General features: G+C 42.0%; 1 protein-coding gene across 2 annotated transcripts in view; it reads right to left on the reverse strand.

Moving 5' to 3' along the window:
* DOC2B (double C2 domain beta) overlaps positions 1 to 23,934 on the reverse strand; it is a 1,333,838-nt gene that overhangs the window by 516,341 nt on the left and 793,563 nt on the right. The window lies entirely within an intron of this gene.

Consider the following 23,934-nt stretch of genomic DNA (forward strand, 5'->3'; position numbering starts at 1 on the left):
TTAAAGGTACATCACCAGACCTCGGCTAGACCTACGCATTTTGGCATTTGGCCTTATTCATTGGAACCATGAATAAGGCCAAGTGCAATGTGTAGGTCTAGCCGAGATCTGGGGTTGTACCTGTGCCATGTTTTTTAATAGATATTTACAATAAACTGTTTTTTTTTATTTCTAATTATCCTTGCCTTCATCACTGGAGATTTTATTCCTTTTCTGTTTCTCGTTTCCAACCCTTGGAGAGTGGGAGCGCCACATCATATCTTTAGGGTGCCAACCTCCACGGCTAGGTAGGTCACAGGAGGGAGTGGATATAGTAGGGACTGAGCTTCCCTCTCTCTTCTGTGCACCGGGTTGTTTTATCTAATTGATTGATTTGATTGATTTGTGGTTTTGAACCTTTTAAAAGTATCATTAAATGTTAGGTTTTAGATAGGGATTTATGCTAAATCTCGTTTCCAACCCTGGCCAGGGCAGCTCCGGGCGAAGACTAGCCAGGGTGATCCTAGCCAGGTGGATAATTGATGGTGAGATGACCTTCTCTGCTTTTTTTGTCAATATAAAAAATAGTGAGTGCTGGCATTGTTACAATGATATATTAAGAAACTCAACAGAAAAATTATATTGAACCTATTTAGAATAAAAAATAAAAATATCATTTAGGTGCAGACATTCACTTTAAGGTCAAAAATGGCCTAGTTGTTATGTAGACCATATTAAGCAGACAAACATTAGTATGATTAAGTGCAAAGAAGTTTTCAGTGTATACTTGGTAGAACAGTTCTAAGCTGTATTTATAAAGCTAAAGATAATCATGAATGAGCCTTGTTAAAAAAAAATCATGATCAATCATGGCTTATGATAATCTTGTTCTACAAAAAGGCAGCCGATGACCCAATAAATGTAACACCTGCCTGGATAAACAGACTCAGGTAGGATGTAATGGACAGACTAAAGGGAAGCCCCTCACCAAGCAGGACCCCAGAACCCTGAAACCCTTTAACCCCTATACAGGGATTTGGAATTACACAAGGCCCTGGAGATCTCTACCCGTGGAAGGCTGCAGCTCGATGAGAGTAGTCGTCAGGCAGGGTCAAACCAGGAACAGCAGAACAGGGACAGAATCGGCAGGCAAAGGCGTAAACAGAAAACGTAGCAGTGGTCAGATCCGGGTCGGGCAGCGAGGTACAAAACAGCAGGCAGAAGGGTAGTCGTCAACAACAAGCAAGTCAGCGCACAGGAATCACAAAACAAACAGCACATGATCCAGAATCAGAACTATCTCTGGCAGAGGCCAGCAGACAGGAGGGGGAATAAGAAGGGTGTGGTGTCTTCCCATTAGCTGTAGCTGAATGATGGTACTTCAGCTGGGAAACACCCGCCACCTACAGTCAGCCAGCGGTACTGCAGATCCCAAGATAACCCAGCCCAGTGGATGATCGGAGCCTGCGCCCACCGGTGCTGCTGGCATCGACTCCTCTCCCATCACCAGCACCATCCACGGCAGGAACACGGCATCGCCGGGCGATTGGAGCAGAAGTCGCTGGAGCAGACTCCGGCGGTGACGTAACAATAAATGAGAAAAATGCTACTTGATCAGGTCATTGTTCTTGACGGTGCATTGTCCTGTATAAACAGAATTTGTACTGTCGAGAAGCATGGCTGTCTATGGGCACTAAGCGATCTTTGTTTTGATTGCTCGGTGCACATCGTTTCTTTAGTTTGCCGATTGGTAAAAGTTTATTGACTGTCAGTCAAATAATACAGCCGGTCCGGTCATGTAAACGGACCCTACTGAAAGCACAGCTGTGTTCAGTGAGTACAGGTAATGTGTAGTGCTCACTTTGTTAAGCCATTTTCATCTCACTCTACTTTTTCTGTCCTTGCCTGAGATGCCCCTAGACACTGTTGACACTAGTAAACTTATAAGAAGATTTAGAAACGTAGTCTTTCCGGAAGAGTTTAATCCTTTTTGTTAAAACTGTTTATTCCTGTCGCCTCCTGTATAGGAAGCATTTTAAGGCTAGAGAGCAACATATCTGATTTAGGATTACTGGAACAAAGTTTTTTTCTTTCATTTCTTAATATTCTTGAACAGAGATGTTTTGTTTTTTTAGTCTTTTCTGAATCTAATCCACTAGATACAGTAGTATTTTGACATGTGGAAATTAATCTGATCTCTCAGGAGATATACAGTGAAGAAATGTTAAAGCTTACGGCTCAAACAATGTCGTTTGCATTACGGATAGTAGATAAATATAGATTTTTTGTAAAACAAAATTTCATTTAAGAATCACTAGTAAATCTATACTAAATCTCCATTACAGCATTTTACTAACATTTTACTAACATGAAAAACATTGCTGTGCGAGCGTGTACTGCCTGTACTGTATACCAAGGACAAACACTGCCTCCCTGGGCAGGTCAGTGTTCACATACAGAAGGGATACCTGTTCGCACAGAAACCAACTTGAATTCATTGAAGGCTCTGTCCAAGAGTCCATTAAAAAAGGCAGAAAAATTTACAGCATGAATACAGTTTTTTTCTCTTAAAATTTTTGACACCATTACAAACACTAAACAAATCCCATTATAGTCAATGAAGGCTGACTACTTATTTTAATAGTTAATATAGCTTCCTTTTTGCCTATATATAAGTTAAAGGGAATCTGTCAGCAGGTTTTTGCTACCTTATCTGACAGCAGCAGAATTTAGGAAAAGAGACCCTGAATCCAATGATGTATCATTTATGACTGGAAGTCAAGCAGTTGGGACCAGAATGAGGGCTTGTTTTTTTGCGGGACGAGTTGTACTTTTAAATTAAACCATAGGTTTTACCATATATTGTACTGGAAAACAGGAAAAAAATTCCAAGTGTGGAAAAACTGCAAAAAAAGTGTGATCGCACAATAGTTTTTGGGATGTTTTATTCACCGTGTTCACTATATGGTAAAACGGATGTATCTATGTGATGCCTCAGGTCGGTGCGAGTTTGTAGACACCAAACATGTATAGGTGTACTTGTATCTAAGGGGTTAAAAAAAATTCACAAGTTTGTCCAATAAAAGTGGCGTACGTTTTGCGCCATTTTCCAAAACACGTAGCGTTCTCATTTTTCGGGATCTATGGCTTATTTTTTGTGTCTTGAGCTAACATTTTTAATGGTACCATTTTTGCGCAGATGCTACGTTTTGATCGCCTGTTATTGCATTTTGCGTAAAATATGCGGCGACCAAAAGACGTAATTTTGGCGTTTGGAATTTTTTTGCCACTACGCCGTTTACCAATCAGATTAATTGATTTTATATTTTGATAGATCGGGTCTTTCTGAACGCGGCAATACCAAATATGTGTATATTTATTTATTTTTTAACCCTTTAATTTTCAATGGGGTGAAAGGGGGGTGATTTGAACTTTTAGTTTTTTTTTTTTTTTTTTATTTTTTAAAACTTTTTTTTACTTTTTTTTTTTTATTTTACTAGTCCCCCTAGGGAGCTATAGCGATCAGCAATCCGATCGCTCTTATCTATCTGCTGATCACAGCTATACAGCTGTAAACAGCAGATTCAGTCACTTCCGGTTTCCCTCTGCTGTGTTCCGAGGAAAAATGAAAGTGAAACCTCGTAGCTGCAGGCTTCATCACATGACCCTGTGCTACGATGGCAACCACCGAACGTCACGTGAGCACTCACGTGACTTCCCGTGGGGGCGGCGGTAAGTAAAAAACATGGCCGCGCGCATATAGATCTCATTGCCAAAGTACTTTGGCAGCGAGATTTAAGGGGTTAAATGTTGCAAGTGGAAGCGATTCCACTCGCAACATGCAGGCACACATGTCAGCTGTTGAAAACAGCTGATATGTGTGCCGATCGCCACCGCCTGCCCGCAGCAGGGGGCGGGGCTTAACAGGAGTCGATCCTTGACGGATAGATCCATCCAAGGTCGTGAAGGGGTTAATTAGATTACTTGTGTTTTTTTCTTTTCTTTTTTTTGGTGTGTTTTTTCCATGCATTTTTTTTTCACACTTTATTTTTGCCTCTTTTTTTTATGTCATGTTTTAAATACAACTGTGTTGTTTTGGAAATTTCCTATTACTTGGCTATGACAAAATATTATTAGTAAATTCATGTGTGAATTATCTGCATTCTTATTGCATTTTCGCTCCTAAAATGCAATAAAAATGCTTTGGTTTTTGTCCGCAAATTTTCCTCATCTCATTTAAATTTATGAAGAAAATCCACAAATAAAATGCATATTTACCAGAGAGAAATTGAAAAGTTGCATATTAATAATTCAATAATAAAAGCATGTTGCTGTTTTAGTAATAATGAATACTTTGTACTACTAAAGTACACTACATTGTATTTGTCACTTTTCAATACTTTTGGCATTTGGCACTTTAATCAATAATCCCTCCTACTTGTTTTAACATCCCTTCTTGTTCTAAACAGAATGTTATATTTAGTCAAAAAATAGAAACCAGCTCCCTCAATACCTACATTTAATGCTTATCTGTTATTGAAACAAATACATAAACTGTGCTGGTCAGACACTATCCCAGTTGGCAAAAGCTGTTTTGCGTTAACACACGCTTTCTCTAATCCTTGAGGAAGCGTATCTTTATATGAAGTGACGTTGGCAAATTGGGACAGTATTTGCCCAGCACAGATTATGCATTTGTTTCTATAAAGGATAAGCATTACATGTTGGTAGAAAGTGCCACTATTTTCTATTTTTGGACTATGGAATATATCCTTCTATAAGCTGAGCATCGCTAGCCGTGCGTCCACATACAAGACCTGGAGATGGACCATTTCCCTAATGCGGAGTTGCTAATACCTGGAGAATGTAATGCCGATGAGAGATCTACTTTCTACTACAAAATGCTATCAATAATGGGACTGACCATATGTCTTTATAGGATTTAGAATGCTATAATGGTCCATTGATCTGACCAACATGGGTGGGGGGAAAAGTCAAATTTTTTTCATCAAGACCTGACAAACTCTAGTTGTGCCACTGATGACAGATGCAGTCAGGTGAGCTTCCTGAGTCATAATACTTTGAAGCTATCACAACACATGGTCTAGCGCAGTTCCTTATGGGGGACTACCATAGCCGGTAAAAAAGATGGTGGCTGTCCAGGAAGCACTATGCTATGCTTTTAAAGCATAGGGATTAAAGTGCATAGCTCATTCCACATAAAATAGAAAAAGTCAATTGTGTTGAAAAGCATTTAGTTGCACCAATAGTCAGATATCTAGTATGTGGCAGCAGTAGGGCCAGGTTAAATGAATAATGTAATCAAATTATACACATTTCACATCTCTCCCTCGCTCTCTCCTGTTACTAGCTTGCCCCTTTCTCCTTTGTCTGTCTCTCCCCTCCCTCTCTACCCTAAGGCTATATTAACACTTAGATTGAATACAATATTGGGAGATGGCAAAATGTATTGGAATCTTTTGTAAAAATTCATAGATGAATTCAAAATTTAATAGGTTAGATTATCTGTATGGCCCCAATTCTTGGTATTATAGATTCTACCCTTGGAGAAAAACAAGCTGACAAATCTGGAACTGTCATTTATTGCAACGCTACTATTCACAGTGTCCTCTATTCTTGCCAGCATTGTCAGTGTCCTTTGCTCTGATGCATCTCTGAACTTCAGCAAGGAAGTGCGTCAAATTATACAGGTACCATACCTCATGTTTTCTCTCTCCTTGCCGACATTCAGAGAAGATTAAGAGTATAATGCACCGACAGAACACTGGCAAGTTGATAGAATACTCTGAGTATGCATTGGAACACACAACGGGCATACATTGTGTGTTCTGGATAATGTACAGTACCAAACTTTCAAACATGGTGTTAACACTCAAGAGATTTAAGTTATTAATTTTCTAGCTGACATTCCGAAATGAATGTCTTATAATTTTCTTAAGAAAAATTATACTATAATTATCAAGTTTAATTCGTACCGTTTTCTATTTTATTGCCTCCTGTGGTTAGTGTACATATCTTCAAAAAATTCTATAGCGAATGTTACCTCCTGTGGTTTGTTTATATATCTTCTAAAAATTCTACAGCAAATGATGCCTCCTGTGGTATGTATCTTCTAAAAATTCTTCAGAGAAGCCTTCAGATTCTTTCCCTGTAGGATGTTGGTATTATAAGTATCCCTGCAGAATATCATGTTTCTCCTCCCTACCCTTCTCTGTCAACAAGTTTTTCTCTATGCCCCTTGATGGCTTTTAATATTTTCTTTCTTCTCCTGCAATTTACGTATAGAGTACAGGACACCATAAAGAACATTTTAAAAAATGACTTCACAACGTTTCATTTAGGCTTTCTTGATTTGAATAGTTAAAAATAAATAAATAAATACATTTTGAATAAATATTATAGGTCTTTAAGATCAAAAATGCTATTTTTACTTTTAAATTCTACTTCAATAAAATGATTTATTCTCATACTTTTCATATATGTTAATTAGAGATAGGCGAATAGTAAAATATTCGGGTTCAAATTATTCTTGTATTTGTCACGAATAACAAACCCAATCCAAGTCAATGGGAACCTTGAAAAATTTTCCGGAGGACCTTGGAAGTAGGTCTGGGAGGGCTGTAAAATGCTGAAATGGATGGAAAAGTGTTGAAACTGAATAGGCACAGCATGGGGGAAGATGTCTGGATGCATTTCTGACTCACATTTGGTTTCAGGGAATAATGTTGTCAGAGTATTACTGGAATTAAAGCAGGGGAATTATACATACTGAGATTAATCGCTGATGTCACACTACTTCTGGGTCTGCTCATTAATTCTCATGAATAGTCACTGCTTCCCCCGCCTTCCCTCTGTGCTGGCATTTGTGATGGGTTGCCCTTACAGTAGCTGTCTGGGTTCCCAATGGGGAATGTAAAAATAAATAAATAAGATTGCAGGTCTACATCCATTCTATTCAAGTTCCTATTAATACCACTCTTAGCTGCATTTAGTGTAGGGGGTGTTGTTGGAGAAGGAATAGTGTATTAACTTTGCATTAAAGTCATATATTCAGGGATAATTGCCTTACAGTCCTTGCTGCTGTAACCTAAAACTAAAATTCCTTTTCCGGGCTACATCTATTCTATTCTATTTCTTTTTAATACTGCTGTTAGCTGCATAGCTAACTTAAAGGGAACCTGTTACCAGTTTGTTGCTTTATAAGCTGCAGCCACCACCAGTGGGCTCTTCTATACAGCATTGTAACATGCTGTATATAAGATCCCAGACTGCTGTGTAGAACATAAAAAACACTTTATAATACTCACCTAAACCAGTTGCTGCGGTGGAGGTGGATCAAATGGACGTCTTCGTCCTCCGGTGCTGGTGACTCCTCTTTCGGCCATGTTTGTCCTCCTTCTGAAGCCTGTGTGCATGACGCGTCTATGTCGTACACACTCGCCGATCCCGCACATGCACACTACAATACTTTGATCTGCCCTGTTCATGGCAGATCAAAGTGCGCCTCTCAGGACCTGAATGCCGGTGGGTGTGTATGACGTCGGACGCGCCATGCACCACAGCTTCAGAAGGACGTAGAAACAGCGACAAAGATGGCCGAAAGAGGCGGCGCCAGCACTGGAGGACAAAGACACCCATTTGACCCACATCCACTGCAGCGACCAGTTTAGATGAGTATTATAAAGTGTTTTTTTATGTTCTACACAGCGGTCTGGGCTTTCATATACAGCATGTTAAAATGCTGTATATAAGAGTCCACTAATGGTGGCTGCAGCCCATAAAGCAAAAAACTAGTGACAGGTTCCCTTTAATAAGTGCAAGGCATGTGATAAGGAACGGCAAGTGGACATGCTACTGATGGTGCACACAGAGGCCATGACCAGGTGAAGCTGTGCATGCTGCGGTAGCACACTGATCCACAAAACCTATCTTCTTGTCCCACTTTGAAAAGGGATGTGGGACATCACTGTTAAAGCCAGAACAGTGCGAACAGGTGGTCGGTTGGATAGCAAATAAAGCTCCCAGCAATACCCTGTCTTATACATGGTCCAGTCTCACTAGCCAAGAGTATGGACCACATAATCCTCAGCCTGATCCTCCTTCCTCCCACGAAGGCGAGTCCCAGGAGACAAGTGATCCAACACTGGGACACTCTGAGGACCTCTTTACATTTACATGCATTGATTCTAGTGTCTTGCCCTGCATGTTTCAAGAAGGATATGAGGAGATCATGTGCAGTGATGCCCAAATATTGAAGCAAAAAGCAAAATAGATCGTGAGATGTGTACCATCAATAGAAGTGACTTTCATAGGAAAATATTATTTTAGTAATAGTAAAGCATGATCTTTTGCCACTTTTGGCATTAACAAAACTTGCTGCAGAAAGCAATCAATAATAGTACAGTATAAAGCCACATAAATCTTTCTAGATAAAATAAACAAACAACAAGCAGTTATTTTGCAGAATCATAGGAAAATACCTATATACCTAGCTGGGCATCCCTGGACCCACCTAGGCATTTGTATCTTTCTGGCTGCAGTTATTTTGGTCAGGCATGTATCTGATGTCCAGACTCTCCACTGTTCATACCATGATCCAGCTTTTGTCACTTGACCCCTTGTTATTGATGGACTGAGTGAAGCTAATCTGCTTGGTCTCCTCAGTAAAGCTGGGGTCACACATAGCGACGCAGCAGCGGTCACGACGGGCGACCTGACCTTATCAGGATCGCTGCTGCGTCGTTACATGGTCGCTGGTAAGCTGTCAAACTGGCAGATCTCACCAGTTACCAGTGACCAGCCAGCAGTGATGTGTGGAAGCGCTTGGTAACTAAGATAAATATCGGGTAACCAAGGAAAGCACTTCTCTTGGTTACCCGATATTTACCTTAGTTACTAGCGCCCGCCGCTCTCACGCTGCCAGTGCCGGCTCCCTGCTCCCTGCTCTCCTAGCCAGAGTACACATTGGGTTAATTACACAATGTGTACTCCAGCTACGCGTGCAGGGAGCAGGGAGCCGGCACTGGCAGCGTGAGAGCACACCGCTTAGCGCTGGCTCCCTGCTCTCCTAGCCAGAGTACACATCAGGTTAATTACCCGATGTGTACTCTGGCTACGCATGCAGGGAGCCGGCACTGGCAGCGTGAGAGCGGTGGTGCTAGTAAATAATGTAAATATCTGGTAACCAAGGAAAGGGCTTCCCTTGGTTACCCGATATTTACCGTGGTTACAGCTTACCGCAGGCTGCCAGATGCCAACTCCCTGCTCCCTGCTCGCTTCAGTTCGTCGCTCTCTCGCTGTCACACACAGCAATGTGTGCTTGACAGCGGGAGAGCGATGAGCAAAAAATGAAGCAGGACATTCAGCAACGAGCAGCCACCTCACAGCAGGGGCCAGCTCGTTGCTGGATGTCACACACAGCGACAGCGACGGGACGTCGCTGCTACGTCACAGAAAATGGTGACTTAGCAGCGACGTCATTGTCGCCGTCGCTGTGTGTGACACCACCTTAAGGGTAGAAGGTACAGACGTCCTAGGTGGTGGTGCAAAGTCATCATTGTGTTCCTGTCGGTGTTCATACATTCGCCAATCAAAATCGATTACCAAGGTTGGGGCAGAGAGAAAAGTGTCAGGAGGCGGAAACTGTACTAACAAGTCCTTGTCTTTGTTGGAAAGTTCACTACAAAATGATGGCTTAGTACCTGGTCATTGCACTGTAAGTGTATAACCCTATGCCGAAACCCAATACAGCATTCCTCAGCAGTATATTCCCCTTGACATAGAGAGATTAGTATACTCTCTGCTGGTGCTACATGGTCAGGATCATAATATATGAGCCCTAAGATCTAAATAATTAAGTCAGCTTTGCACACTCCTGGAACATCAGGGGGTAGTAAGAACGCTCAAGCTTGGGAGTCACTTTTCAATACAGAAATGAAGTGCCCCCACATACTAGCTCTGAGAATCAGATAAATGTATTGAGAGCCTAAAATAAAATGGCAGCTTTTAAAAAAAAAAAAAAAATAGCACCTGAAAATTGGTCAGACAGGTAATCTTGGATTTGGGAATGTTTAAGGCCGGTTTCACATTTGCGTCGTTTTGACGGAAACGGAATCCAGCACAGATGCAGAACAGTTTGTTTATTTACAATGGAAGCGTGACGTAAGTACGTGTGACAGGGGTTTACGACTTTGTGCGACACGGGCAACAAATTGGCCTTAACGCACAAATGATGGGGGCGGGTGCGATCGCTCATGCGAACGCACTATAAATCATAGCGTGTAAAGCAGCCTTAAGTGACATAGACAGACTAATAAGGTCAATGCTAAAGTTCACTTGTATATCAATCTTATTCCCCTCACCTTGTCTATTATGTGTTAATAACATGTAGAGTTTGACCAATTGATGTTGATATATCCAATACCCCAGCTAAGGTATCGCAGTATTTTCAGTACAAATTGTGCCTGTCTGTTAGTAGGTTTTTGCTATGTAATCTGAAGACAGCATGTTGCAAGGATTAAAACATAGAATTCAGGAATGTGTCTCTTGTCAAGGTTCAATCTCTTGTTTTCCTAGAATGTTAGTTTAAGCAGTCACACGCTAGAATGTTAGTACACGCTGTCACACGCTACGATATGTCAAACGATGCCGGATGTGCGTCACTAACGACGTGACCCCGACGACATATCGTTAGATATATCATGGCGTGTAACGTGCCCTTTACTCAGACATTCTTTCTATTTCCATTTCAGCTAATTGGGATGAAGTAAAGTTACCTTTCTGGCTCAGAAGAATGTTTCTATATTTACATTAGTCATTAGCAAATGCAGACGTTTTCAGTAGTGTATCACAGAACTTATGAATTCACATTCACAACCATAACAGCAATTAAATAACGGATAAATAAACATAAGCTATAATACTTTCAATTGCCCAAAAATAAAAATTTAATTACAGCAGTTCATGAAAGTATACTAGGTTTATTACATGCATCATTAGCATTCTAAAGCAAGTCAAGACTTTCAGATATTACATTAAGTTGTCTTATATTTATGTCTTTAATTACAATCATTAGGGCCCAATTGGACAGGGTGACCATCGCTGTTAAATGACCGCTGCACGGTTTCATGCATAGTGATTGGGGTTCATTTAATGGCATGTTTAGACACACTGACTGCACATGATGGGTAATACGATTGTTCTGTGCATATAGCACATCATGATATCAGCAACACATGTCCTGCTTACACACGATGATGTGTTGCGAAGATTGAGTAGTTGAACACCCCTTTAAAAGTCATCAGACAGCCCCTTGTTTGCCCAATACTAATATTTACCTCCGGTGCTGGTGCTGTTTCCGCAGTGTCGGCACTCACTCTCTCAGGCTCACATGACGTTATTGTGTCATGCGAACCCTACATTCAATCAGCACCAGCTTTACTGTCCCTTTTGGATATATCAAACATTAATAGGAAGTTATCTGCCAGCCTTCGCTTTCACTTGCTCTTTTTGTTCAAGTTGTCTGAAGGTGGTGAAAGTGAAGCCATCGCTGATTGGGAGCAGTGTTCATATGGTGTAATAACGTCACATGATTCCTGGCAAAGCAAATGTTGACACTGAAAGAACAACGGGGGCAAACTTGCTGATCGAGTAATAATCGAGATAAAAATCATCTCATCTAACGAACAAGTATTTGCTAGTTTGTTGGGTAATTCCTAGCTTGTTTAGAGAGATTAGTAATCAGGAAACAAAAGTTCCTATGATTGTCCTATTGGCATGCCTACATTGGTCCTTAAGAAATAGAATAATTGTTTGTTTTAATGGAATTGTGTCAACAGGGTTTTGCCACTTAATCTGAGAGCAGCAAAGTATAGAGGCACAGCCCTTAATTCCAGCAATGTATCAATTACTTGGCTTATTAATGTAGTTTTGATAAAATAACTGTTTTATCAGCAGATTATCATTAGAGAACAATTAAACATGCTGCAAGGTAGAAGCATATTCATAAACACTCTATAATCCCACTTCCATTAATGATTCTCTGCTTTCTGTGTACACTGCACGTGGGCAGAAAACATTAAATCAGAGGTGGGTACGGGGAGAAGCAGAGCTCAACATTCAGACAACTTGGAGCACTGCAACAGAAAAACAGTGATTTTATCAAAATGACAACAAGCAGACCTTCAGCTCGATCGCGAGCCATGGCAACTTGATGAAAGAATGCTCTGTAGAAAAACCAATCTTGTGCAAGCCTAGATAGGTCCACTAGCGTCTTCTCCGCCATTATCTTGATAGTATCAAACCATCAGGTTGATGGTCTTCCTTTTTGCCTTTTTCCTTCTATTCTTTCGACCAAGATGTCCTTCCCCAGTGATTGCTTTCTTCGTATGATAAATCCAAAGTAGGCAAGTCATAGCTTGGTTATCGTTGCTTCGATTGGCATGTCTGGCTTGATTTGTTCCAAAATTGATTTGTTTGTTCTCCTTACCATCCATAGTATTGATAACATCCTTCACTAGCACCACATTTCGGAGGTGTTAACTCTTCTTCTGTTTAGTACCTTTTATATTCCAGATTTCGCGTCCATATGTTACTACAGAAAAGATGAGACTATGTGCGAGCTGTATTCTTCGTTTGAAAATTCCAGAAACTCGACCAGGAAATTATAAAAACAACTTTTATTCCATATCTTTAAAATAATTAAAAAATAAGCATGTTTTTAAAAAAACATATGGTTCACCAATGCAAAGAATACTCTTACGCGTTTCGGACTGGAGAGTCCTTACTCATAACATAGCCAAACTGAAATAAACATGCACATATATGAACCATATGATTTTTTAAAACATGCTTATTTTTTACCTATTTTAAAGATATGGAATACAAGCTGTTTTTATAATTTCCTGGTCGAGTTGCTGGAATTTACAAACCAAGAATACTATCTTCTTTGTGATTATCTGGAATCAAGTTCCCTGCATCGCCCTGGATTGATTGGACTCCTCCAGACTTCACATATGCTGTGGTTCGGTGAGCTGACAAAATTTTTGTTTTTCTTCCAGCTGTGTCTTCACCACCAATGAAATGTTCTTTGATTTGAGGACCTTGTCCAGTGACTTCATTGTTAATTTGCCCATAGCTATTCTCTTATTGACTTCTGTTGTTGTTGCTGTCTCTTGAGTGATCCGAGTAGGTTGAAGTCCTTTACAACTTTCAATTCGTCACCATTCATATCAAATTTGTCCTGGTCATACCTGGCAGTAGTCAATATCTTTGTCTTCTTTGTATTTAGTAGGAGTCACATGTTTGAGCTTTAAATGTTGACACTCCATAATAAGTTGTTCAATCCATCTTCGTTTGTTGCTATCAATGTTGAATCATCTGTGTATTTAAGATTGTTGATGACTTGTCCAGCAATTTTGATTCCTTCTTCTTTTTTGGCAAGTCCAGCCTTCCTGAAAATAGCTTCTGCATATAAATTGAAGAGAAATGATGACACGATACAGCCTTGTCTGACACCTCATTCTACTTTGAACTATGCTGTGTCAATGTGTTTCGTTCGTCAAAAGACAAGGTTGGAGCGTACCACAATCATAAATAAATAAGAATCAAGATCAAAGTCAGGGTGCTATCTGGTGCAGTAAGAAAACCCGTAGCAGCACAAAAGAGAAAGCTACTGCACATAAAATGGTGTGGTGTGGTGTGCATCTGATTTTATCTGTAGTAGCCTTCTCTTTTGTGCTGCAATGTGTTTCGTTCGAACTGTTGCTTCATGGTCAATGGTTCATGAGGATTCTGAATAGATGGTTTGGCACACCCATATCCTTTATGGTGTTTCAAGTTTCTGGTGATTAACACAGTCAAATGCTTTACTGCAGTCAATGAAGCAAAAATAGAGCTCTTTGTTATATACTTTGCCTTTTTTTATTACCAATCTAATGTTAGCACTTACATCTCATGTTCCTCTGCCCTTTCTGAATCCTGCTTGTTCCTTTGGCAGCTCTTTCTCAAAATAAAGCTCTAGGATCTTCAGTAGTATTTTGCTGCCATGAGGTATGAGCATGATAGTCCAATAGTTTCAGCAGTTGGTAGCATCTCCTTTTTTCGGAATAGGAATAAACACTGACCTTATCCAATCTTTCTGCCATTTACCAGTTGCTCACACAGTATCTGTTGACATAGGCATGTGATGACATCAACTGCTGCTTCACAGGACTTTATTAGTTTTAGATGAATATTGTCACATCCAAGTGTCACGATGGGACTGTAGGAAAGCGAGGGACAGGGGTTCCTATGCTGTCCCTCACGCCAGGGGTCCCTAACCTCAGGGTTACCCCGAATAGTGGAGATGTATGAGCCCCCTGCCTGGCTAAGCTCTTTACCAGAACTGATCTGATTCCCACTCCCACTAGGGAAGGAAGGAGAGATGGAAACACAGAATAAAACAGACAGGGGAAAACCAAAACTCTGACCGACTGCAAACACACATAAACTAACAATGAGAGACTCAGGAGAAAACCAATAGCAGGAAGGTTGTGACAACAAGACAAGGATTATTTCCATAACCACACACAGCAACAAGTACTACAATCACCAGTTAGTCTGGGTAACAACACTTCACCAAACCAGCTAAGATAAACTAAAGCTAGCAGTAATGGAAGTGTACAGCCAGCATACATACCAGTAGAGCAGATGTGATTAGCTCCCCCACAACATGTGATCAAAGATGACTCAATAGCAGACCAGCAGAGATTAACTTTTGTTAGGCTACCTATGAACTACCAATCTGTTGGTCGACGCCAGACTCATCCTGCACTGATTATAGACCTCAGAAAAGTTATCAGGAGGAGTGTCAGAATCAGAAATGTGAACAGATCCCAACACCACCACACGATAGTCGGCAATGTTTGTAAAAATCTCTGTGTGACAGCTGGAGCTTTGTTTTTTTGACAGAAGCTTTATAGCAGCAACAACTTGATGTTTGGACATGTTTGGTTTGATATCATTTCCTGTCTTCATTTCTTTCTATATCACTGTCAGTAATTTTTGGCCCAGTACATTTTTGTTCAGGACATCTAGGGCCTATCAGAGCCAGCCATCGTGGAGCAGGGGCACCATTTGCTCAATTTAAGGTGTCAACCTCTGAGGCAAGACAGGGACAAGCAAGGTGAGAGTTGCTTTAGACTGGGGCCTCCCATATTTATGAAGAAAGTAAGGGATCCAGATTTTGGTAGACGTGTTCAGGTAAAATCCAAACTTGTAGTTGTTTAAAAACACAGAATTTGGTTCTCACATAGATATATATTAGCATTGATCGAAACGTGTCTGGTGCTTATTTTCTGTTTATGAGTTTATCATATATCGTTGTGAGAACCAAATTTTGTGATGTTAGAAAAATACATTAAAGTTTGGATTTTACCTGAATAAGTCTGCCAGAAGCTGGATCACTTACTTTCTTTATTGGTAATGCGCTGAGACAGCAGTAGGACCCCATGATTCCAAACATCGGAGCTCAAGATGTTCGTTGTGGGGTGTACTGGACTTTCCTTACTTACTCTCCTATATTTATTCTGTCTTTAAATATATATACTGACACTTCTCATCGTAACCCTTGTTTATAGACAGCTTTTTGTGTCTTTGCTATTTTGCACATTTTCTATATAGGCGGTATCAGTACTTATAACATCTCTTTTTAATATAGAAATAAATAAAGGTTACATTTTATATGGAGCATATTTTCAGTGATATTAAAAAAAAATGTTATATACCTCTTTTAGCTAATATTTTGGTGAAATATGCCATGTGAATAACTATTAAAAGGATTTTCTACAGTCAGGAAAATGGAGCCAACAGGTTGTAAAATACTTAAAGTAACAAACAGAGTAGGTACTCACCCTCCCCTGGACCAGTATTGACTTTCTGCTACTGCTTATGTGTTGGTTTTGGCTGCTTTGGTGACTGTGCACATCAACGCTGTAGCCAATAACTGAGTCAGTGGCTGTTCCAATCTAGATGGCATGAGCCGCTGAGCTAAGTGATAACGTACACTGGTGATGCGCACTGTCAATGTGACATCACAGCTATAGCCAAAACACTTAGGCGGGCTTTGCACACTATGACATCGCAGGTGCGATGTCGGTGGGGTCAAATTGAAAATGACGTCATTCCGGCATCGCATGCGACATCGTAGTGTGTAAAGGCTCGATGATACGATTAACGAGTGCAAAAGCGTCGTAATCGTATCATCGGTGCAGCGTCGGCGTAATCCATAATTACGCTGACGCGACGGTCCGATGTTGTTCCTCGCTCCTGCGGCAGCACACATCGCTGTGTGTGAAGCCGCAGGAGTGAGGAACATCTCCTACCGGCGTCACCGCGGCTCCCGTAGGATATGCGGAAGGAAGGAGGTGGGCGGGATGTTTACATCCCGCTCATCTCAGCCCCTCCGCTCCTATTGGCCGCATACCGTGTGACGTCGCAGTGACGCCGCACGACCCGCCCCCCTTAATAAGGAGGCGGGTCGCCGGCCAGAGAGACGGTCGCAGGACAGGTGAGTCCATGTGAAGCTGCCGTAGCGATAATGTTCGCTACGGCAGCTATCACAAGGATATCGCTGCTGCGACGGGGCGGGCACTATCGCGTGCGACATCGCAGCATCGGCTTGCGATGTCGCAACGTGCAAAGTACCCCTTAGACCTGAACAGGGGCGAGGAAACAAAACTGGACTGTGGGACGGTGAATACCTGCTATGTTGGTATTTTACAACTTTTGGGCTCTATTTTGCTGAAATTAAGAAACCCCTTGAATATTTGTGTTAATCATTTAAATATAATTTTCAGTATTACATAAGTTTATAGGCTTTAGGAGAAGCATTTAATTTATTTTATCTGTAAATTTCTGTCTTAACGGTAGAACAAAATAAATGTCATCTCTTCCAGTATTATTCTAGTATAATTAGGGTTTTAAAATATTTTATTCTGTTTACCTCTATGTCACAAATAAAAACAAACATAGTTAAAACTTCTTTAAAAGAATGCACTGGGTTTTTCTTCACAATTTATCTTTTATATCATATCATAACTTTTCTCATACAGTTACATCAAAGATTTGGTGTCAGCCCTGGGGCTCTCATTCTCTGTGAAGGAAGTGAAGATCTATATGAGACTTCTGAATTTTGCCAGGAGGTAAGGAAAGGAGATCATCTTGTTGTCAAGATATAGTGGCATCATAAAATCTACAGCTTTAGGCCTATTTCACACGTCAGTGATTCTGGTACGTTTGTGCTTTTTTTTAAACATACCAGAATCACTGACATACGTAGACCCATTATAATGAATGGGTCTGCTCACACGTCAGTGATTTTTCACTGCACGTGTCTCCGTGCGGCGTACCCGCGTGTGCGTGATTGCCGCACGGAGACATGTCCATTTTTTTCTGGCATCACTGATGTCCCACAGACCACGCAGTGGTGTGATCCGTGAAACACGTGCTAGAAAAAAACGTGCATTTAAAATAAAAAACATTTTTACTCACCCGGCTTCAGCGACGCTCTCTGCAGCCCGTACAGCTTGCTGCTTCAGAGCCGACTCATTACTGTCGCGCATATTGATGATGCACGACACAGCCAACCCGGAAGCAGCTGCTGCGGGGGTCAGCGCCGGCCGGATGCTGCACCGCGGAAGCGATCAGCACCATGGAGAGCGGGAGCGCGCACAGGTGAGTTGATTTCTAAGTGCAATCACGGGCCACGGAGAACGAAGCCCGGATTGCACTTAGACACCCCACGTGTGCCGTAATTCACGGCACACGGAGGGACATGTGCGTGTTTTACACGCCAGTGAAAAACGTCAGTGTTTTTCACTGACGTGTGAAACGGGCCTTAGTCACATTTTTGTAGCTGTTTTTCAGCTTTAAAACATAATGTCTATGTATGTTTGCAAATTTAAATTAAAATGTCATTTTTCTTGAGGTCAAAATAAATGATAAAACCACAAGACTCAATATTTGCTTCTTTTAAAACTATATGTGTTAGTTTACCAAAATCACCCACCCTTTTTTTAAGATTTCTACAAAAAATGTTTATAATTTAGAGGAAATCTAATTTATAATTTAGCCCAGGGGTGCAAAACATATTTTGGGCAAAGCGCCTCATTGCCATACTGAACCAATCCCAAGGACCGCAAAAAAATTTAGAGGAGTACTTAAATGAATACATCACCATAACCATGATCAGTACATTACCAGAAGCACATTTTTAAGTGTTTTTAAGTGTTTTTAAGTGCGAGGCACACATGTCAGCTGTGCAAATCAGCTGACATGTGTGTGGATGCCCGTCTGCAGCCCGCAGCAGCAGGTGGGGATTAACACTATGACCGCTAGAACGTAAGATTACTGCCCGCGGTCATTAAGGGGTTAAACCTACAAATCCCAGTGAGTCCTTAACAATATTAAGGAGATACCAGGAATTGTTGTTACCTGCCATCATCAGACTACTGACCATAAAGAACCTAAGTATTAATGAGACATAGTTAGTATCACAAACAAACATTTACATGCAGGTATTTTATGGGTATGTGCGCACGTTGCCTTCAGTGCAGTGTGGAAAAGAACGCACCCTCTAAACTGTAAACACTGTGTTTGTCAAAAAAATGTATTCAAAACGCATGCATTTTGGATGCATTTTGCATGCGTTTTGGATGCATTTTTTGCAGTGTGGTCCAACGGCAATTGAGCTCTGCTACATGCCCGCTGACAGCAGACAAAGTCGAGCGATGAGAATGAACTCGGATGAACTTCACCCAACTTTATTGTCATACCGTGGCTCTGTCTGTGTCGCGTCCTGATTAGCGGTCACCCATGAAGGACTCACCGGTGACCCCAAATCCCCTGAGTGACTGAAGTTAGCAGCGCGATCAGTGCTGCCGTCACTCAGGTTACCCGCGGCCAGCTGGAGTCCTCCACCCAAGACCGCAACTCACCAGTGACGTCATCGCTGATCGCGCAGCTCACTTCAGTTACTCGGGCGACTTGCTATCACAGTGGGAGGATCCAGCGGTGGCTGCTGGTAACCTGACTGACGTCATTGCTGATCGTGCGGCTCACTTCAGTTGCTGCGTGGAGCTGATAGAGAGCGGTCTGATCTGTGACCGCTCCTGTCAGCTTCATGTAGCTGAGCTGAGAGCGTCGTGGGACATCGTGTGGATTACGCTGGACCTGGATGGGTATTTGGGGGTTAAAAAAGTGGTGATAGAGCGTGTTTTTTTTGTCTTTTATTCCAAATAAAGAATGTTTTCGGGTGTATGTGTTTATTTTCCTTAACTTACAGGTTAATCATGGAAGGTATCTCTGGGAGATGCCTGCCATGATTAACCTAGGACTTAGTGGCAGCTATGGGCTGCCATTAACTCGTTATTACCCCGATTGCCACTGCACCAGGGCAATTCGGGATGAGCCAGGTAGAGTCCCGAGACTGTCGCATCTAATGAATGTGGCAATTCCGGGCGGCTGCTGGCTGATATTGTTAGACTGGGGGGGTGCCCCATAATGTAGAGCTCCCCATCCTGAGAATACCAGCCTTCAGCCATGTGGCTTTACCCTGGCTGGTATCAAAATTGTTTTTTTTTAATTATTTATTTATTTATTTTACTGGTTGCAGTGAGACAGCTGTCACTCAGCATGGGGGCGTGTCTGACTGCAACCAATTATAGGCGTTGGTGGGCATAGAAAGCAGGGAATACGAGATTGAATAATGAGCGGCCGCCATTTTTTCAAAGGAGGAAAAGCCGCCGGACTTTGTGACAGACGTGCAACGCTGCGCCGGTGATCGGTGAGTATGAGAGAGGGGGAGAGACCGACCGACGGACAGAGAGAGGGACAGACAGAGAGAGAGAGACCGACAGATAGAGAGAGTGACAGACAGAGCAACCAACTGACAGAGAAAGAGACCGACCGACAGACAGAGGGAGATTGACCGACATCCACAGACAGAGATTGACCAACATCGACAGAGAGAGACTGAAAAGACGTGCGTTTTGCTTGTCAAAAAAGCATGCGGAACACAACAAAAATGCAGTGTAAGTGCATTTTGGTTGTGTTTTGACCCCCATCATTGATTTCAATGGGTGGAGAACGCAGCTGCAACGCACAAAAGAAGTGACATGCTGCTTTTTTTTCCACAGCAATTTTTAGTATTCAAAACACTGCGTTTAAAATTGAAGCGTGCGCATGGAATTTTCGGACTTCTCATAGACTTTTCTGGGGAAGCAGAATGCATGCAATTTGGCACTGAAACGCTGCAGTTCAAAACGCCACGTTAACGCGGGAAAAAACGCAACGTGCGCATGTAGCCTATAAGTAACATCTTCCCTGATTTTAGCCATTTCCATTCCTTTTGTCTCCACATAGTACAGATATCATGTTGAGATTTCACGCCCAGAGGTCATCTTTGGAGATTTTCCTCTTCTCCACCTTCAGCAGCACATTCCAACATGATTCCCTTAAAAATAAAACTATCATTATACTGTTCATAAATAAATATATTTCAAATGCTGTGCTGCTAAGTTAATTGCTTATGCAAACCTGATTGTCTTACTACTTTAATTAAAAATATTTTATTTATTAATTATTTAACAAACATACATAAACTCATTAAAAAGGTATGTAAGAAGGAAATAAGGAGGGTTCCCTATCCTGTTTCCTTCCTACCATACGGGGGTCGGCGTCCTAAGTCGATGACGCCCCCGTTCCACGACGACTAGATCCCTAAAGATCGCCCTCCCTATGTGAGAGTAGTGCACCCCATCTATTAGATAGAAATCCTTAAGATCTTTTCACCACAGTGAACAAGTGCACAGTCAAGGATGATTTAAGTTGTTGTTACTATAGAGAGGTTATGGGGTGGGGCTTAGGGGTCGTCGTCCGGTTTGTCAGTTCTGTCAGTGTGCTCAAAAGTAAGCTATAAATTACAAAATAAGGTACTCGTGCTGTTCAAGATTTGTTCAGCACAATATTACTGCTCAATATGTTTTGAGACCCAGTTAATAAGGATTATTCAATATAACAAAATTGCCCTCTTTTCGAAATTGCCCAACGCGTTTCGCCCATTAACATCTTAGTAGTGTAGGGCTCATCAGGGGCTTGAAGACAGTTGCTTGGTAGGTTCCTTATTTTGGTATCGGAGTATATGTGGTCCCATTGGTCACAGAACTAATGCCAGGAGTATTTTGGTCCTAGAGTCCACAGGATTTCTTGTCTGGATGGTCGTCTTGATGTGCTTGGGCACACGATGACGCCGTTGCCATTTAGGGGACAATTGGTGATATGACCCCCTCAATCAGTAAAGTAGTCAATCTTGGAGGTGCGTTCATATGATTAAACTCATTCCAGAAGACGAATGATCTTCTACATGTGGGTAGGAATTGCAAAACACAGTCCTAATCAATAACTGCGATAGGAGCAGCCGTTTATATAATAAACTTGTGATCCCTGTGAGTCGGTCATACAGTAATACGGTTTTCCAAAGATGTCCTCTCAGACTTCCATACCAGACTCACTATTCACAAATGGTCATGGCCCTCAGTATAGCTCGGAGTGTGAATCCTGTACTGGCACAGCGGAGCCTTTTCTACAGCAGTTCCCGGTATTTAAATGCCTATTTGGCGCCAAGTTCTAAAGGAACCGGATATGACGTTACGTCTCCTTTTTCTTATGGTAAAAAGGAGACGTAACGTCATATCCAGTTCCTTTAGAACTTGGCGCCAAATAGGCATTTAAATACCGGGAACTGCTGTAGAAAAGGCTCCGCTGTGCCAGTACAGGATTCACACTCCGAGCAGACGGATGCAAGGTCGGGGCCCATATACTGAGGGCCATGACCATTTGTGAATAGTGAGTCTGGTATGGAAGTCTGAGAGGACATCTTTGGAAAACCGTATTACTGTATGACCGACTCACAGGGATCACAAGTTTATTATATAAACGGCTGCTCTTATCGCAGTTATTGATTAGGACTGTGTTTTGCAATTCCTACCCACATGTAGAAGATCATTCGTCTTCTGGAATGAGTTTAATCATATGAACGCACCTCCAAGATTGACTACTTTACTGATTGAGGGGGTCATATCACCAATTGTCCCCTAAATGGCAACGGCGTCATCGTGTGCCCAAGCACATCAAGACGACCATCCAGACAAGAAATCCTGTGGACTCTAGGACCAAAATACTCCTGGCATTAGTTCTGTGACCAATGGGACCACATATACTCCGATACCAAAATAATAAGGAACCTACCAAGCAACTGTCTTCAAGCCCCTGATGAGCCCTACACTACTAAGATGTTAATGGGCGAAACGCGTTGGGCAATTTCGAAAAGAGGGCAATTTTGTTATATTGAATAATCCTTATTAACTGTGTCTCAAAACATATTGAGCAGTAATATTGTGCTGAACAAATCTTGAACAGCACGAGTACCTTATTTTGTAATTTATAGCTTACTTTTGAGCACACTGACAGAACTGACAAACCGGACGACGACCCCTAAGCCCCACCCCATAACCTCTCTATAGTAACAACAACTTAAATCATCCTTGACTGTGCACTTGTTCACTGTGGTGAAAAGATCTTAAGGATTTCTATCTAATAGATGGGGTGCACTACTCTCACATAGGGAGGGCGATCTTTAGGGATCTAGTCGTCGTGGAACGGGGGCGTCATCGACTTAGGACGCCGACCCCCGTATGGTAGGAAGGAAACAGGATAGGGAACCCTCCTTATTTCCTTCTTACATACCTTTTTAATGAGTTTATGTATGTTTGTTAAATAATTAATAAATAAAATATTTTTAATTAAAGTAGTAAGACAATCAGGTTTGCATATAATACCTACTTTTATGACCCCTTTGGTATTTAATTAAGTTAATTGCTTACTAATGTGCTTCCTGCACAAAATATTCCCTCCCCCCACACTGCTCCTCTCCATAAAATATCCCCATACTGCCCTTCTCCATATTGTCTCCCACACAGCCCCACTTCATAATATCCCCCACACTGCCCATCTCCATAATGTGGACCCCTTACATTGCCCCACTCCATAATGTTATCTCCCCCTACACACTGCCCCTCTCTGTAATGTTGTCCCCCACACACTGCCCTGCTATCCATAATATCCCCCCACATTGCTCCTCTCCATATCCCTCTCAATAATGTAATTCCCACACACATTGCCACTCTCCATAATAAGTCCCCAAATTGTGCCTTTCCATAATATCCCCCCACACTACAACACGCCATAATGTCATCCCCCCACACTGCTCTACTCCATAATATCACCCTTACACTCTGCTTCGCCAAAATATCCCCCATGCTGTCTATTCATAATATTCCTCTCCCCACACTGCTGATTTCTATAATATCCACCAGCCCCACTTCCCCTCACTCAGGGCCGCCACCAGGGGGGACAAACAGGACTCTAGTCTGGGGCCCCAACAGAAGGGGGGCCCTTTCACGCTTCATTTTTTGGCTTGTGTGTGAGGTGTGGAGGCGGAGCAGGGATTGAGGCTGAGCTGGGGTAGAGTCTCCAGGGGGCCCCAAAATTATACCAGTCAGGGGCACTGAAATTCCTAGTGGCCAACCCTACCTCACTGTATTGTGCCTCATTTCGCAATATCCACCCATAGTGTGTGTGTGACGCCCTGGGCAAGCCAGGGGTCACAGGTCACAACATCACATGCACCCCACATTCCCGGCAGGTACATCTAGGCTAACCTAAAATCCTTGTTGCCTTCCTCCAGGGGCTGATGTCCACACCAGGGGGTGGGCCAGGCGGTTAGCTCCGCCCACCGAGGAGTTCACAGCCCTGGAGGCGGGAAAACCAGGCAGAACAGCTAGGGAAGTGAAGGAGTAAACAGTGAAGTGGTAGAGGAGGACAGTGACAGAAAAGTGT

The sequence above is a fragment of the Anomaloglossus baeobatrachus genome, chromosome 2 (genome assembly GCF_048569485.1).
Source record: "Anomaloglossus baeobatrachus isolate aAnoBae1 chromosome 2, aAnoBae1.hap1, whole genome shotgun sequence".
Taxonomy (NCBI): Eukaryota; Metazoa; Chordata; class Amphibia; order Anura; family Aromobatidae; genus Anomaloglossus; species Anomaloglossus baeobatrachus.